The 14,073-nt window shown below is 42.4% G+C and overlaps 1 protein-coding gene, 1 long non-coding RNA gene and 1 pseudogene across 2 annotated transcripts in view; 2 read left to right on the top strand and 1 right to left on the bottom strand.

Moving 5' to 3' along the window:
• The window catches only part of CCL28 (C-C motif chemokine ligand 28), a 30,489-nt gene that overhangs the window by 12,105 nt on the left and 4,311 nt on the right, over positions 1 to 14,073 (bottom strand). The window lies entirely within an intron of this gene.
• On the top strand, positions 6,896 to 9,944 carry LOC144312907 (uncharacterized). Its single transcript, XR_013378557.1, has 2 exons — positions 6,896 to 7,442; positions 7,673 to 9,944. It is a non-coding gene; the product is annotated as an uncharacterized LOC144312907 (long non-coding RNA).
• Positions 12,437 to 13,795, top strand: LOC144312905 (MICOS complex subunit MIC26 pseudogene; annotated as a pseudogene).

Genomic DNA, 14,073 nt, shown 5'->3' with positions numbered 1-14,073 from the left:
GTGAGCTGGGATCACAGTTCTGGCTCGATGCTAGGAAGGACCATGAAGTTGTTCATGGAGCTCACGGATGACCCTGGATGACCAGCCAGACAGCAAGAAAATGCATCTGTGTCCCCACTGTGGAAACGTGAGCCCCTCGAACAGCAAGCAGGATAAGAACCAAAACTGGGGGATCCCTGGGTGGCTCTGCGGTTTAGCGCCTGCCTTTGGCCCAGGGCGCGATCCTGGAGTCCCGGGATCAAGTCCTACGTCGGGCTCCTGGCATGGAGCCTGCTTCTCCCTCCTCCTGTGTCTCTGCCTCTCTCTGTCTACCATAAATAAAAAAAATAAAATCTTACAAAAAAAAAAAAAAAGAAGGGTAAGAACCAAAACAAAAAGGAAAACAAAGCGTAGCCTAAGAGCTCACAGTCTTCATTCCTTGGCGGGGTGGTCAGTGCCAGCACGATTGGCGGAATTGTCAAAGCCCAGGGTGAGACACACAGAACTGAGGAAGAAAGGAGCCCCTGCGGACGTGAGGGACACTGAGCTGGCCTGCCTGGCTGACCTTGGGAGGATTGGCCTGGGCTGGATTTTGAGGGAGAGGCCTCAGTGCTGGCATTTTCTCTGGGAAATCTGATAGAATTCTCCCCTCCTAGTCTCCTTCAAACAACCTTCGGTGAACCCTGCATTATTTTAACTTGACTTGGAGAGGAGTTTCTGCTAAAATGTATAGAGCATTTAGCATTTCTCATTGATCGTCTCACTGTACCCTATGAATCAGATACTAGTATTATCCTCATGCTACAGGAGAAAAACGAGATTCAGAGAGGTTAGTACACTTGCCCAACATCCCACAGCAGTGTAAGTGGTAAAGCCTGTTGGAATACTGGTTGCCTGACTCCAAGGCCTGAACTCCTTGCACAAAGACACTTCTGGAAGAAAAACATTTTGGGGTGTTTTGAAATGCCCCCAGAAAGGAAAATCTTTGGCTCTGAACAAAGACCAAAGAGGTCAAAGTCTAAAATTTAAAACCCCCCCAAAGAAAAGGGGTGAAAGTCTGAAAAAGGTAAAAAAAAAAAAAAAAAGTATGAAGTATTTATTCACCAAGGTTATTCTAGGATCTAATTCTTCAGTTTGTTCCTTACAACTGTCTTAATGTTTCCTATTTCTTTACAGCGTTATTACCTGATTAAACAAAATTAAATAAATATATATAAAGAAGGTAGCCAAGTTGGGGTATGAGGTTATGCACAAGAAATGGTGCTCCTGGGATCCCTGGGTGGCGCAGCGGTTTGGCGCCTGCCTTTGGCCCAGGGCGCGATCCTGGAGACCTGGGATCGAATCCCACGTCGGGCTTCCAGTGCATGGAGCCTGCTTCTCCCTCTGCCTGTGTCTCTGCCTCTCTCTCTCTCTCTCTCACTGTGTGCCTATCATAAATAAATAAAAAATTAAAAAAAAAAAAAAAAAGAAATGGTGCTCCTAGACAGACATGAGTTGCGTGTGATTTAGAACCAAGCTGGGAGCCTGTATAAATATTTCTAATATTGAGAATGTGAGGACACAGGTGGCTTTCCAAATGGATCCCTCACAAACCTCAAGGATCTGCTTTAATTAGAGTTGTTTAAAAAGACACTGGTTGGGCAGCTCCCGTGGCGCAGCAGTTCAGCGTCTCCTGCAGCCTGGGGTGTGATCCTGGAGACCGGGGATCGAATCCCACGTCAAGCTCCCTGCATGGAGCCTGCTTCTTCCTCTGTGTCTCTGCCTCTATGAATGAATGAATGAATATATAAATAAACAAATCTTTAAAAAAATAAAAAATAAAAAGACACTGGTTGACCAGAGAAATAAAAAGCATGTGTTCACACAAAAATCTGCACATGAATGTTTGCAGCAGCTTTATTTGTAATTCTAGCTTTCCCCAAAACACTGGATTCAGTCCAGATGTGGCCGAATGGTTAGATAAACTGTGGCACATCTATACTATGGAATATTTCTCAGCAATAAAAAGGAACAAACTTGAGGCAGCTGGGTGGCTCTCAGTTGGTTAAGCGGCCAACTCTGGCTCAGGTCATGATCCTGGGGTCCTGGGATCCAGGCTTTCATCTGACTCCCTGTGCAGTGGGGAGTCTATTTGAGGGTTCTCTCTCTGCCCCTCCCCCATTTGCTCTCTCTCTCTAAAATAAATAAATCTTAAAAAAAAAAAAAAAAAAAGGAGGGGGGACTCCTGGGTGGCTCAGTGGTTGAGCACCTGCCTTTGGCTCAGGGCATGATCCTGGAGTTCCCGGATTGAGTCCCACATCAGGCTCCCTGGGCAATGTTAAGATTCTTTTGGAGAACATCGCCCCCTACAGGTTTTTTCATTGAGCCTCTTGTCAGAATAATTCCATTTCAAAGAATGGTCCACAACTTCCTCTATACTGATGATGGTCCAGAACTTCCAGATAGGAAAGATTTAGAGGGGGCAATAAGGTTGAAAAAAAGGGATTAGGTGATGGTTCTTCTGCATTTACATGGTTTTAATTCAATTGATACAGTTACCTAGTTCGGAAAGCAAGCTGGTAAGAGCTAAGCCTTCCCCAGAGCACCCTGGTCCTCCACTGCATAAAGCAAGGAATCCCATGGGAAAGAACCTGCTTTTGTTCCAAAGCTGGAGTTTACACAAACACAGGCCTGTCTGATGGAGTAGGGGTTCCCAGAAGGAAATGTGGGAAGAAAATTATTGCAAGTAAAAAAGAAATCTTCATAGCGGGCTTAATAAAAGTGCAGGACCCAGAGGTGTGGGCGAGCAATGGTCTCTGGCTTATTGTGAGGCTTATTCTGCTCCACCCCACATCCTTTCCTAACTGCCCCAGACATGTCCCTTTGCTTTGGAAAGGACATTCCAGAGTGTTTCAGTCCAAGAGCCCTATCTGGGAATCTCTTTGGAAAGGTGATTTCTCCCACCTGGTAGCTTATTTTTTAACTATGTTTAGAGTTTTTCCTTATGGTTTGCTATTATGTCTTATTCAGCCAGAAATCATAAAAATAACATTGTTTTAAAAGCTTCACTTTTTAGCAATCAAGCCTGCCAGTTCTCAGCCACAGACACCAGCTCACCAGGTCTCAGGTTCCATGTTGGGGCTTGAGGCTAAAGTTCCAGCCAGTGTGAGTCCTGCCTTAACTAAAGCAGCCTCCTGGACAATTTCCCCCACAAGCATAGTTTAGGGTGACCAGTTGAGGACTTGTCACCTGGCATCAGATCCCATCATCAACTCTCAACAGGTTTCCCCCAGGTACCCTATACTTTCTTTTAGAGTGTTTGTAGTTTATCTTCATTTTTTGGTTTATGTCTATTCTCTTTGCTAGAATCTATACTCCTTGATAGAAAGGACAGTACTAAAAAAAAAATAAGAAGAAAGGACAGTACTTTATCCATTTTCATATCCTTGGTGTCCAGGACATAATTAGTGCTCAATAAATATTTTCTTTTTAAAATTTTCTTTCTTGGGCAGCCCGGGCGGCTCATTGGTTTAGCGCCGCCTTTGGCCCAGGGTGTGATCCTGGAGACCTGGGATCGAGTCCCGCGTCGGGCTCCCTGCATGGGGCCTGCTTCTCCCTCTGCCTGTGTCTCTGCCTCTCTGTGTCTCTCATGAATAAATAAAATCTTAAAAAAATAAAATTTTCTTTCAAGTTTTATTTATTTGAGAGAGGTGAGTGAGAGAGCACACAAGTGATGGGGAGTGGCAGAGGTAGAGGGAGAAGCAGGCTCCTCGCTGAGCAGGGGGCCTGATGTGGGGCTCTATCCCAGGACCTCAAGATCATGATCTGGGCCTAAGGCAGACGCTTAACTGACTGAGCCACCTAGGTGCCCCTAATAAATATTATCTAATGAAAAAAAAAAGTTTTACTTTTTACACCTAGAATTTGTTTTATGTATGTTGTGAGCCAGAAAAGGAATCATTTGCATTAGGATAACCAATAGCTCAGAATCATAAAGGTAAATAAAAATTTTCTCCATTTATAAAGGACAAAGAGACCATTCCCCCCTTCCCTTCTTTCTTAAGAGTGTTTCATTAGAGACATAGTGAACCTGAGTTCTTACCCTAAGCTTTGCAAGAGGCAAATTTCTCTAAGGATTAAACCCAGTCTCCAGTTGTCATACTATAACTATATATCTAAGGTAACTGCCAAAGAACCTCTAGGTATGTAAAAATGTACCTCTGGAATTAGCTCAGGGTCTCTTCCAAGATGCACACGGACTGCCACACGAGGTAAACCCCCATTTTTTGAGGAGATAAGAAGTTATTCTTTCTTCTTTTTTCTAGCATAAAATATGTGCAATTCTGTTCTAACTTCAGAATCACTTTCAGGCTTGTAAATCTGCTAACGCTCATTCAATAATATATTCTGTTCTCTTTTCTCTTTTAGGACAGAGGGATCTTTTGTTGGCAGGATTGCTTCCTTTCCACAGTGGAACTGCCCAGTCTCACTGATGCACAAACACCCCTTAAGTCTTCATGCTCCCACATACACATAGGTCTGTTTCTGGGCTTTCTCTTGTTTCATTGCTCTATTTACCTATCTTGGCATCTGTTCCATACTGTCTCAATTAAGGTTATTTTTTAATCAATCCTAATACCTAACACAATTAAGTTTACTTATCCAACTGATTCTTCAAAATTGTCTTGACTGTTCTTGGCTCTTTACCATTCCTATACATTTTAGAATCTGCTTAAGTTCTTCAAAAATCTTTGGAGCTTTGGCTGGAATTGCACTGAATTTACAACTAAATTTTGGGAGAGCAGACATCTGAAAAAAATACTGCTTTCCCATCCATAAATATGCAATTATCTCTCTAGTTATTCAGGGTTTCTTTGATGTCCTTTAAGACCTTTATGAAAAAATAATAAAATATTGTTATATATCCTTATAAGTTTTGTGCTATTGTGAATGGTCTTTGAAAGATTACCTTTTCTAGGGCAGCCTGGGTGGCTCAGGGGTTTAGCGCTGCCGCCTTCAGCCCAGGGTGTGATCCTGGAGACCTGGGATCGAGTCCCACATCAGGCTCCCTGCATGGAGCCTGCATCTCCCTCTGCCTGTGTCTCTGCCTCTCTCTGTGTGTGTCTCTCATGAATAAACAAATAAAATCTTTAAAAACAAAGAAAAATTACCTTTTCTAATTTTTTTTTGATGTGTAAAAATGCTGTTGATTATGTTGATCTTGTAGCCAACAACTTTGCTGTACTTTTTTTTTAGTTGTAATAGTTTGGAGTTGATATTCTTTGGTTTTCTAGGTAAACATACTTTTTTTTTTTTAATCTCTTCCTTCTCAAATCCTGTATAGCAATGAAAGGCTTTTCTCCTTTATTTAAAAAAAATCTTTAAAGTAATCTCTACACCCAATGTGGGACTCAAACTCACTAGTCCAAGTCAAGACTCAGGTGCTCTACAGACTGAGCCAGCCAGGCACCTCAAGGCTTTTCTCCTTTATTACCTTGCTAAATGCCTAGAACAGTGCTTACCCCACCATAAACTCAATACACAAAATTTAAATTACTATGATGGATTAATCTATTTTCTTCCTTGCCCTCTGGAGATAAACCATACTTGGTCATAATGTATTAATCGTTATACGATTCTGAGTTTGATCTGCTATTTATTTAGATTTTTACATTTATTTTCATAAACAAGATTTGTCCATTCTTTTATCCCCTAATATCAATCTTGAAAGTTTTGGATATTAAGGTTATATTAATCTCAAAAATGCACTGGGTAGTTTTCTCTGCCATTCTATTATTTGAAGAGATTTTATAAGATGAGGATGGTCTGTTCCTCCAGTGGTTGGTAAAATCTCTGAAACCGTCTAGGCTTGGTGTCTATTTGAAGGAAATGTGTTCAACTCTGATTTAATTTCTTTAATAGTTATTTGTTTTGGGGGGTTTTCTAGGTCTTCTCTGCTCAATCTCGGTATCTTAGTTTTCTAAGACATTGTCCCTTTCATCTACAATTTCTAATTTATTTTTACTGAAGGCATTCGGAAAACGCCACCTCATTATTTTAAGTTAAAGCCACTTAAAAAAAAAAAATTGCAATGCACAAAGGCCATCCTAACTTTCCTAAAATCCCTGGGGAGATAAAACTCCCAAGTAAAAGATGCTCTCCCTGCACTTGGAGGAAGGCATTTTTATCACCAGAGGGCGGCACTTCATCCCTTTGAGTCAGCTGGTGCTCCTCTACTCCAGGGGAAGTCGAGGCCGAGAGAAATCTGTACAAACCAACTCTGTTAAGCGAACCCTTATCTATCTTCCTGGTCACCTCGCCCAAGTCCCTTTGGTCACTTTTCCACAATTTACCACTCTGTCCAACTTTATAAGCGTTGATTCAAACTTCTTTGGGTCTTCATTTCCTTATGAAAGCTATGTCAATTAAAACTTACATAGATTTGTATGCTTTTCCCTTTTTAATGTCTTTTGTTACAGAAACCACCCGTCAAGAGATCCTGGTAAGGGTTTTTTTTTTTCCCTCCCCTACATTACAAAGTTGCATTGCATTTTTTTGCAGTTCGGGTTTGTTGTTTTTTTTTTCCCCATTCTTAATAGGGTTTGAAGAGGAGGTTCTCGTGCAAAGTAACCGTTTAAAGCTTGGATCTAAGTAATACACGACATATTTATAAACTTACAAATATCATGTTTTGAAGCTAAAAACCATTTGATCCAGATTAAAGAAAAAAGATCACAGTACTCTGAAAAGTGGAAGTACTACTTATTATAACAGGCGGCATAGCCTAAGTGCATTTATTTAAAACACACGCACGAAAAAACAATTAAGCGTTCAACCCAAAAACCTACAAGAGAAAAATCAAGAGGACCCTGAACCCAAACCAAAGATGGGAAAAGACAAAAGCGCGACGTCGCGGCGCTTTACGGCCGTCGCGCTCACGTGTCTGCGGTCATGGCGGCCGTGTGGGAGGAGAGGCCGGGAGCGGGACACTTGGTGCTCGAGCCGGAGCCCAAGCCGGAGCCCAAAGAGGAGGAGAAGGAAGGGCGGACGCAAGGAGAAGCGGGTGGTGTTCCTCGAGGCATACTGAGGCCACATCCCGCCGCTCCTCCGGCCTCTGCGCGTGCGCAAAGGGCACGGCGCCGGCGGCTTTTCAGCTAGCCCGCGGCGGCGCGCGCGGCGCGGGGAGAGGACGTTCCGGAAGCAGCGGCCCGCGTCCAACGAGGGATACGCCCAGGGGCGGGGCCACGGCCGGCCCCTCGCGCCAGCCTCTTCCGGGAGGGCGGCCGGAAGTGCGTGCGCCTGCGCGGCGCGGCCTGGGCCCTCGGGAGCCGCTGGGAAGCCCGGCCTGCACCGCCTGCCGACGCCTGCCCTTCAGGGAGGCTGCTTCAGGAAGAGCTGCGGGAAAATTTTAGGGTTTTTTTTTTTTTTTTGAAAATTTTTTTTTAATTTTAGTTTTTTGAATGATCTGTCAGTTTCTGATGCGGGTATGTTAAAAAAAAATCTCACTATTGTCGAGATTAGGTCGGATTTTTTTCTTATGGTTTGGCAGTACGTGTCCGCTGGGCTTATATTTCAGACGCACGCAAGGGCCCTTCTATCCTCAGCGGGGATTGGAGTAGGGCGCTAGCCTCAGGGGCAGTTTTCTTTTTTTTTAAGATTTTATTTATTTATTTTTAAAGACTTATTTATATTTATTTGTTTATTTTACAGAGAGAGAGAGAGAGGCAGAGACACAGGCAGAGGGAGAAGCAGGCGCCGTGCAGGGAGCCCGACGCGGGACTCGATCCCGGGACGTCGGGGTCACGCCCTGGGCCGAAGGCAGATGCTCAACCACTGAGCCACCTGGGCGTCCCGATTTTTTTTTTTTTTTTTTTTTAAGATTTTATTTATTTGAGAGAGAGCATGAGCGGGGGGAGGGCCAGAGGGATTGGGTGAAGCAGGCTCCCCCGTGGGGGCGTCCCCTGGATGCCGGGATGCCATGGTCATGACCCGAACGGGAAGCCGGTTAACCCACTGAGCCCCCCCCAGGCGTCCCCCAGGGGAAAAATTTGACATGGGTGCCCCAAAAAATTCAGTAGTTGAGATTAAATAATATTTTAGGCAATATTTTTTAAAATAAAAGTTCATACCAAAAAAAAGTGTATGACGAATAAAATACAGTTGACCGTTGAACAACGTGGGTTTAAAGGGTGTGGGTCCACCTCTGAGGATTTCTTGTTGATAAATGCAGTGCCCTAGATGTATTTTCCTCACGATTTTAACATTTTCTTTAGCTTACTGTATTTTAAGGACATAGTATATAATACATGTAAACATGCAAAGTACGTATTTATTAGCTGTTATTGGTAAGCTTCTGGCCAATGGTAGGTTACTAAAGCTTAATTAACTTAGTGGTTAATTTTTGGGGAAGTCAAAAGGGATTTTGGGGGTTTGGACATCCCCTACCCCTGGGATGTTCAAGGATCAACCTTACTACAATTTTATTATTTTTAAAAAGATTTTATTTATTTATTCATGAGAGACAGAGAGAGGCAGAGACACAGGCAGAGGGAGAAGCAGGCTCCATGCAGGGAGCCTGATGTGGGACTCGATCCTAGGTCTCCAGGGTCAGGCCCTGGGCGAAGGCAGGCACTAAACCGCTGAGCTACCCGGGCTGCCCCTTACTACAATTTTAAATAAAAACAAAATTTGACCCTGCACTCTTAAGGCAGTCTTAGGTGTACCTTCTTGGGGAACTGATACTTTTTATCCTCCTGTGAAATTCCTCTAGTCCTATTCCAAGTTTTTGCCTATGTTCTACTTTTCTGATACCAATATTGTGACACTAAATCTTTTGATTAATTACTTACCCACCTTATTTTGTGTTTTCTTCTTATCATCCTTTTTTCCCTCCTTTCCTTGGTTGGATTGATCAGTTTTCTACATTTCCTTCATTTTATTTTTTATTGAAAATTTAACCTTTTTCCTTGATTAGGTCAAGGAAAAACCCCCTTGGGAAAATATCAACACTGGCTCACACACATTTTTTGAGTTTGAATCATTCCAGCAAATTTATTATTTTACTAATGAAAGTGATTGCCAGGTCAGTAAAATTCCATCAGCGTTTGTGGAGCACCTACTTGGTGTCTTTCATTGTTCTAGGCACCAAATATACAAAAATTAGGAAGTCCTAGTCCCTGCCCTCAGGATGCCTCCAATAGCAGATGTTTGTCTAACGTTCTTTCAGGACCTCCTTACTGCATTTGACATTGGTACCCATTCCTTCGTGGACACTTTCCATATCCCTGGTTGACAAGACCTTAATCCCTCCTAATTGTCCTAATACTGAGAAATTACATTCTCTGCTCTGAATTTCTCCTTTGCCTTCTCCTCAATAGTTGGCATTCCTCAAAGTTCAGTCCTTGACCTTCCACTCTTCTTTCAGCTCACGTCTTCTGATGCTTTGAGTTATTATCTCTATCAGTAGCTTTAAAATAATCTGTCTACTTTAGCCTCTACCCCAATAATCCTGACGTGTATTCAACTGCTATTGAACATACACTTGAATATTCCACAGGCTCCCCTAACTTAATAAATCCCTAACTGAAGGCATTATTTCCTACCACTGAAAATCTTGTTCCTTTTCTCATCTCGTTTAACACTCATTTACTGCTACCCAAGCCAGAAACCCATGTCATTCCATCCTGCATTCCCCATGGCCAAACTCCTGTGTGTTTTACTCTGTTTCTCAGAACTGTCTCCCTCCTTTTCATTCCTTTATTCCTGAGTTCAAGATGTCACTAATTGTTTCCTTTTTCCCAGTCTTGTTTTTGTCTCATGTGAATCTGTGGTCCCAGAGCATCCTATGCTTTGCTATCTTTATCATATATAAAAAATTAAGAGTTTATATGACTGTCTTTTGACTGTGAGCTCCCTCAGTATATGTTTGTATACATGCAGCACGATACCTGTTATTAGTGCTAAATAAATGCCTCGAGCTGAACTAAGCTCTTTTGTCTTATATATCATTGTATTTTGTTTTAAGGCTTTTAATGCTATAAAAATTAATTTTGGGGTAGCCTGGGTGGCTCAGCAGTTTAGCGCCACCTTCAGCCCAGGGTGTGATCCTGGAGACCTGGGATCCAGTCCCACATCAGGCTCCCTGCATGGAGCCTGCTTCTCCCTCTGCCTGTGTCTCTGCCTCTGTGTGTGTGTGTGTCTCATGAATAAATAAATAAAATCTAAAAAAATTAAAAATAATAAAAATTAAAATTTTCCTTTTTTTTTTTTTTTTTTAGGAAATAAGGTTACCTATATTTGGTCAATGTCTTAAATCTCAAATGTCCTTAAATTACACAATGCTTTTCAGAAACATTATCCCTCCACCCTCACTCAAGTAATTAGGGGTCAATTCAATATGATAAATCATTTGCCCATTATATTTAATAATTTAAAGAGATTAGTATCTCATTAAAGCATTAGTTTGTCTTATTAATGAAAGTGTTATTGCTATTGTTTCTGTTGGTTTGGGGTTTTGTTGTTAACAGCATTTCCAGTATTAAGTGTCAGAGATTTGGGTGGGTGATTTGCCATGAATTTCTGTCCCTGATTTGGTTCCATCTGTGACCCAATTTTGGATCAAGGCTTTAAAGATTTCCCGCTCAAGATCTGTCAAAATGAATACTAAAACACTACACATCCAGTCTGTGATATAAAAATTAGATTTTGGGCTTTAAGGATATGATTCTTTACTATAGAGAGGTTAACGAGCTTCCTCTCTTACTTACATGTATTGTATAGTCTCCTGCCACTCAAAGTGTGGTTCCCAGAGCTGCAGCAATTGCATCACTTGGGGACTTTTTAGAAATGCAGTTTGAAGGGCACCTGGGTGGCTTAGTGATTGTCTGCCTTCGGCTCAGGTTGTGATCCTGGGGCCTGGGATCGAGTCCCACATCAGGCTCTCCACAGGGAGCCTGCTTCTCCCTTTGCCTATGTCTCTGCCTCTCTCTCTGCATGTCTCTCATGAATAAACAAATAAAATCTTTTTTAAAAATGTAGTTCGAAAAACACTGATATAAAGAACACTTTACAGAACACAGTAAAATAGAAACAGAGCAAAGGCTTGTGCTATACTATTGTGGAAAGGATTCCCAGGCTAAAGATAAAAATAATTAGAAAGATTCACTTGCCTGCTGACAGTATCTCGAGTTTGAGTGCCATTTAAGAAGGCCAACATGTAAATAAACAATGTTTTGAATGTGTTTGGTTAAGGATACAGTTCCCTAGTCTAGTGGACTTCACATCTTAATGGAGCCACATCACACTGGATGCCGACAAATGAAGGTGTCCGTCGATGACACCGAGGAGGCAGGAAGGGCTCACCAAGCAACGGCACATGGAATTGCTCTGCCCAAGTAACATCCTCCTGGATACTTTTCAGAACCTTGGCATCATATTTAGGTAATAGAGAGTGAATCAGGTTTTTTCTTTACCTTAATAGGAAGACATTTGGTCACTAGTACTTCTCACAGCATGGACACTTGGAGGGCTCGGGGGATAGTCCTGAAGGGGATAGGAATGACATTGTGCCAGAGGGACACACCGGAAGGCATTACTGTACATTACTTAAGCATATGGAGACAAGCAACCAGATTCAATCCCTGCCTTTACCACTTTCTAGCTTACATTGGATGAGTTAATTCTCTGTCTCATTTTTATCTGTAATATGGGGATGGTGATAGCACCTACCTCATGGAGGTGTTATGAGGATTGCATGAGTTTATATACTTAAGTGCTGAGGACAAAGTAACAACTAGCTGACAATAATTAGAAACAAAACCACATTGCCTGCCCCATAGTAAGTATCCAGGTGTCAATATGAAGTGTTTGTGAAGTGTGCCCATTGTCCGTTTACTCCCCTCAGCTTCAACTTCATCCTTAATTGTCAATTCTATAAGATTAAGATGAGCCCTTTAAATATTTTTCCTTCACCAGCTGCCATGATGTCAAACTTTGTCAGTAGGGGACCCTGGAAAGGCCTTGCAGTGAGAAGGGGTTTTCCCTCCAGGCTCCGGGGCACTCCTCCTCAGCTGGCTCACGCAGGCCCCACTCCTGCCGTGCTGCAGCTCCTCTAGCACCAGGCTCTGGGAGCGGGCGCGCAGGACAGCGGCAGCACCCCCTCAGGCAGCTGTGTGGCTGAGTGCCTCCAGCAAGACACCTCCCTTGAAGAACCTGCCTCTGCAAACTGGAGGGCACACCAAGTGATTTTTTTTTTGCCATTTGGTGAGCCAAGGCTGTGTCTTCTCCAACGAGGTCTGAATCTCAGCTGGGCTGGGAAGGGGTACAGGGTCCCTTCCCTTGAGAACCCCGCTTCAGGCCTACCCATATTAGTCCTACATTATCAGCCCTACCTATCCCTGTACTCTTTAGAGTTCTTTTACCTCTTTCTAGCCTATATCTTGTTACAGTTAGTAATTTGATATATTAAACTTTCCCTGTCCAAATTTTTGTCTGGTTTCTGTGTCCTAATAGGACTCTGACAGATAATGAATGAGTCAGCGGAACTTCAACGTTCCAAATTATTCCCGGAAGTTTGTACGTTGTCTATAAACTTTAAAGAAATGACTATGTGTATTAAAAAGCTATACTCTTATATATGATTAATTAAATAAGAAAATAGTAGGACCCTGCTGGAGCCACCTCTGCCAGCAACATGTTCAAGGTAATTTGGAGGTCTGTGGGGCCAGCCAGCCTGAGTCTGCTCACCTTCAAAGTCTATGCATCACCTAAAAGGGACTCACCTCACAAAACTTCTGTGGAAGGTTAATGAGCTTTCACTCTACTCGGTTCCTGGGGGTTAATCTAAATATGTGTAGGAGCCAAGGACCCAACTTGAAGAAAGCATTTCACATCTCCCAATATTATTGCAAGCTATATACAAGTTGGTGTCAGGAAATGTACTCACAAACCAAGGTTCAATGGGGGTTAGCTATGAATATCTCCAAAATGCACCTCCTGGATTTTTTCCAAGACTTGGTGTTATTGGCTTTGCTGGCATTGTTGGACTTCTTTTGGCTAAAGATTCAAAAACAAAGAAGCTGGTATATCCGTCCGCCTGAGTTCCTGGGAGTAGCTGCCTCTCTTTATTATCCACAACAAGCCATCGTATTTGTCCAGGTCAGTGGGGAGAAATTGTATGACTGGGGTTTACAAAGATACATAGTTGTAGAAGATTTGTGGAAGGAGAACTTTCAAATGTTATAGGTAAACATTGGAAACTCCATGCAGTAAACAAATATTTCTATTGAAAAATGGCAGAGAAGTCAATACTGACTTGTATAGTAAATTGGCTTTCTTCTTCAGGAAAAACTATACTAGGCTTCTTTGTTTTCTTGGGTGATGCCATACTGCAAGTGGACTAATTGGAAGTCCTTTCACCTAGAGATAATGTCCAGCATAATGAGAACTCCTTATTCTCATGTTGCTATTTATGTACATAATTAAAATTCCAAATTAAAATATAAGAAAATAGTAAGTAATGTGTAGACAGTGGTTCTTTTTATGCTTTTAAAAATCTGTGTGAGGGTTGCCCGGGTGGCTCAGCGGTTTAGCGCCGCCTTCGGCCCAGGGCCTGATCCTGGAGACCTGGGATCCAGTCCTACGTCAGGCTCCCTGCATGGAACCTGCTTCTCCCTCTGCCTGTGTCTCTGCCTCTCTCTCTCTTTCTCTCATGAATAAATAAATAAAATCTTTAAAAAAAAATCTGTGTGAATGTGTGGGGGTTCATATATGTAAATGCACAGAGTCCAAAGTGACTCTTCCCAGTCTTGCCAGTATTTCTCAAGCTGGGTTTCCTAGGAGGGGGCCTATGGGTGTGCTTTCAGAGTTCATGAACTCTCCAGACAATTCCTAACTTTTGGTATGTCATCTCAATCATAATCTTTAAATAGAAATGTTCTGGATCTTCTGGAAGACCATCTTAAAAGAGCATTTTCAGGACATTCAAATTGTACTTATGTTTATGCTAGTGTTGTTATCAAAGTCAGACCCCACCTTAAAAATGGTCCCAGGTCAGTCAGAAAAGAACAGACTGGAATCTCATACTGCATTCATGCTAAGGGAGGACTCCATTATATC

This window comes from Canis aureus, chromosome 4, assembly GCF_053574225.1.
Source record: "Canis aureus isolate CA01 chromosome 4, VMU_Caureus_v.1.0, whole genome shotgun sequence".
Taxonomy (NCBI): Eukaryota; Metazoa; Chordata; class Mammalia; order Carnivora; family Canidae; genus Canis; species Canis aureus.
This window is presented reverse-complemented; position numbering and strand designations above follow the sequence as displayed.